This window comes from Helianthus annuus, chromosome 2 (genome assembly GCF_002127325.2).
Source record: "Helianthus annuus cultivar XRQ/B chromosome 2, HanXRQr2.0-SUNRISE, whole genome shotgun sequence".
Lineage (NCBI taxonomy): Eukaryota > Viridiplantae > Streptophyta > Magnoliopsida > Asterales > Asteraceae > Helianthus > Helianthus annuus.
In genome coordinates this window covers 3,647,460-3,651,773 of record NC_035434.2, presented here as the reverse complement: position 1 = coordinate 3,651,773, position 4,314 = coordinate 3,647,460, and the positions used below count along the sequence as shown (strand labels likewise).

Here is a 4,314-nt window from a genome sequence, read left to right as displayed (position 1 = left end):
TTAAAGAGAAAACTTGAAAACTAACTAAAAAAAAAGTAAAAAGCACACAAATTTTTTTTTTCAATTTTTTTTATTAAAAATCGCTAGTTTTTGTATATAAATAAAACTTTAAAAAAAAAGTTTTGTAGTTCACATGTGTAATAATTCACATGTGTAGTACACATACACATTTGCACTACAAATTTTTATTTTTTTTGAAAAAAAAAATTATATACCTAAAATAGCGAAAATTGGTATGCAAAAAAAAAATAAAAAAAAAATAATTGGTATGTTTTTAAGTTTTTTTAGTTAGTTTTCGAGATAACTAGTGGTTTTCATTGGAACCTTCCTATATATATATATATATATATATATATATATATATATATATATATATATATATATATATATATATATATATATATATATATATATATAGAGAGAGTATAATGTACAAAACGCCTTAACGTACATTTACGTACGCGACCAAATAGAACGTGCGTAATTATGATCCCATGCGTGATTATCTCCATTTTTTTATCAACTGAACGTGCGTAATTATGATCCATGCGTGATTATCTTCAAAAACTGATTCCATGCGTGATTAACTGATCTATGCGTGATTATTGCCATGATCTCTGATGGTTGCGACTGTTGCGTACGTGAAATACGATAAGGCGTTTTGTATGTTAACCCCTCTATATATATATATATATATATATATATATATATATATATATATATATATATATATATATATATATATACTACTTTATAATACATATAGGAAGGACTTCTTAAAGTCCATAAAAATTCCCTTCAAACACCTCTAAAGCATGGTTTACAACCCTCTAAAGCACAAAATAATTTACACTTCCAATTATGCCCCTCCAAAACTTTTAGCATTTACCCGGATCCATCATCACCGTCCATTTCCTTTCACTTATTCACACGGATCGTGATCTGACGGGTGATATTGTTTTCACACGAATCCACCTTTCCCCTTCCTTCTCTCTCATCTCTCTCACAACTCACATCTCACCAGATCTCATCCGCCCCCAACTCCATGCTTTCTCTCTCCCAGGCGATTTCCAGATCTAGGGTTTCAATAACCCTGAATCATTCATTTTCTCTCAATCCGACAGAAGATCCAGTGGGGTTGACCTCTAGGTACCGTTTTAAACCACATCTAAAGTTTTTGTTTGTTATTCGAGTCTGATATGTTTGTTATTTGTGTTGAATCGTTCATTTTCTCTCAAATCTGACAGAAGATCCACTGGGTTTTTCTCTAATCGGCACAAGATCCACTGTGGATGACATCTAGGTACCGTTATAAAACCACATCTAATGTTTTTTGTTTGTTATTTGAGTCTGATTTAGATCTGGTTAAAATTCTGTTTGCGAGGCAATGCTTGAACGGGTCTCTGACATGATGGAAAAGGATTTGATTCTTGTTGGTGCAACAGGTATAAACCATCTTCTCTGAGATCGGTTGCTGCTTATGTTAATCCTCATCGTCTTCTGTTCAGATCTTGTTTTAATACCGGTAATCGTTTAATCTAGCTTTAGTTTACTTTGTATCTGTTGTTTTTGGTTGATTTTAGGTGTTAAAATCACGTTTTATATGATGAACTTGTTCAGATCTGCGAAAGTTTTGGATGATTCTGGATTTGTTATTGTGTTAGGAGATGTCGTGTTCCTCAAGCCTGAACAGGTTGGCTCTTAGTCTAACCCTAATTTTTCATAAATTTTAATTGTTAATTCTTGGTGAGATCGTTTTGTTTTATGTAAATCTGTTAGTTTGTAGGTGTTATGATATTGGGAATTTATCATTTTGTGAAAAAACATCATCAATACTTTTTTTTATTAAAATAACTATTTCAAGATTCATATTCATGTTAAATTGCTGAGATACTAGGTTTGACTTACAAATAGTCAACATTTTTGCTCTTAGTTTTTTGTATGTAAATTATGCAGATGTGTTTTGATGGTAATACGAATGACATTTTTGCTATAGTTTCACCATGAAAATGTTCTGTTTTATCATGTGTTTTGATGATAATACGACTGACATTTCGGGTAAAACAGGGCTATGAGGTTTTGAAGAGAGTTGTTGATGTGATTGGGCAATATGATAGAAAAAAGCTTGAGCAATTAAGCGGGTATGTACAATAACTATTTCAAGATTCATATTAATGTTAAATTGCTGAGATACCAGGTTTGACTAACAAATAGTCAACATTCATATTCACAGCTGCCACCTGCTGCTGTTGTTGAAGGTTTCTGTATGCATTATGGCCACTACTACAAAATAGAGCTTTAGACGGGGTGAAATGGGTTTTAAGAAGGTGTTTTCAACACCGTCTTAAACTGCACTGGTTTAAAATCAAGTATTATTAGACGGTGTTCTATTTGAACACCGGCTTAAACTCAAGTCTTATTAGACGGTGTTCAGTTTGAACACCGGCTTAAACTTTGTGAACCCCGTCTTTTAATATCAAAACATTTATAAATCAAATACTTTTAACACCGTCTTATAAACTTAGTGAACCCCGTCTTTTAATACCATTAGTACCAACACCTTATAAACTGCTGGAAAAAAAATTCATTTACTGAATACATATTTTCCAAAAATCATTTGCTGAAAAAAAAATACACCAAAAATACATTTGCTGGAAAAAAAATACATCAACCAATGTAACATTTTCAAATCAAACCAAAACAATGCACATTCAAATCCAAAATAAACCCCACATCCAATTCGGAAATAAACCCGTCAAATTACAATCATTTGTGAATACATAACAAACTACACGTAAGCTAAACTAACGGAATACCTAACTCGCTAAAAAACTTCGGCATCAACGTCATCAACAAAACATCTATTTCATTATCCGTAGCCACTCTCGTGTCGTGCCACATCTAAAATAAAAGTAGATAGAAAGAGTTATTACAAATATTATAGAATAAATCTAAAGGCAAAGAGAAAAATCGATAACAACATCGGCAATAAAGCTATGTATATATTTACATGTTATATACATCTAAACCTTCTAAGTTTGAAAAAAAATAAACAGTTAAGTAATAAATTGATAAACAAGTATATTTTACTTACTTTATCGGGAAATTGGTTTTGATACAAATTGACAAAGTCAAACATATGTTGGAGAACCATGTAGCCGCATTCCCATCCACCCTTTTGTTGCTTAAACTGTAATAAATTAACAAATTATTATTTAAAAGTAACGAAAATAAAACAATTTAGAAATAGCAAACGCACATACATCAACCATTGTGTAGTTGAACTAGGATCCTAAGGCGGTAGGAATTAGGCTTGAAAGACGACAGTTAGAAGCATTCTTTTCTCCTTTTATCTTTGTTGAATCCAAAATATAAACATGTCCCATGTGTTGGGCAATGATGAACAAAGACCAATGGTCGCTACAAAATTAGCGTTATAGAATAGTTAGGTGAATCATAGTGGTAATAAAATAAAAGCAAGTTAACTAAAAAAAACTTACTCAGCCAAATGCGGTGCAAGAATGAAATCTTTATCGACATGATGAGTCGCTAAACTGAAAATGTGATCTAGGATTTCTTTTGCACATATCACCTGTGATTGCGTTCACATTTAAAAAGGCGCATCGGTTGCGTTTTTTAGCCTCTGACTCCTTATAAAAGTACCTTAAAACAAGAATAAAATATATGGTGAAATTCTTGAATGAAGATGAAGAAGTTGTTATGAGGAAGCATTTCCCCTTAACTCCCCAAGTATGCATAAAACCGCAAACCCGTAGGAGTAAAGGAAATACCAACCAATCTTTTCTTAAATGACGTTTCGTTAAAATGTATACATATCCTAAATGAGATAGAATATTCAAAAAGCAGTCCCAAAACGGGACAATCCAAAATTTATCTCTATTAGATAAATTTTAGACGGGTAATTCTAAAGGGTTATCTAAATCTATATTTATACACCTATATGTAAATGTAAATGTAAATATAAATAACATCTATATGTTAATAAAAATATAAATAACATCTAATTTATAAAATCACTTAAACTTTCACACTAAGGTCATGTAAAACACACATCAGCTTATAGACCCTTAAATTACTTGAGGTCCTCTTTAAACTTGTTGCCTTCCTAAAGTCAAAATACGTGTATCAGTTTATGCAAGTTTTCACGTACAACTCAAACTTGTAACATATGGGTCAATTTAATTCATTACAACACACGAGTATATATAATTAGGATTAGTTATTAACAATACAACACCCGCGTTTGGTTTTATTCCACAGTTCTTCCCTTTTTACCTGTTGACCCGTCGGGTC

The 4,314-nt window shown here is 31.6% G+C and overlaps 2 long non-coding RNA genes across 2 annotated transcripts; one reads left to right on the top strand and one right to left on the bottom strand.

The window, feature by feature from the left end:
- Nucleotides 1-1,087: 1,087 nt before the first annotated feature.
- LOC110938150 lies at nt 1,088-2,272 on the top strand. Its single transcript, XR_002591214.2, has 6 exons — nt 1,088-1,149; nt 1,248-1,303; nt 1,385-1,525; nt 1,621-1,693; nt 2,068-2,141; nt 2,234-2,272. It is a non-coding gene; the product is annotated as an uncharacterized LOC110938150 (long non-coding RNA).
- A 615-nt stretch (nt 2,273-2,887) lies between these two features.
- LOC110938143 lies at nt 2,888-3,377 on the bottom strand. The gene is made up of 3 exons (XR_002591212.2): nt 3,264-3,377; nt 3,095-3,190; nt 2,888-2,901 (listed from the first exon to the last, which is right to left on the bottom strand). It is a non-coding gene; the product is annotated as an uncharacterized LOC110938143 (long non-coding RNA).
- Nucleotides 3,378-4,314: the final 937 nt, after the last annotated feature.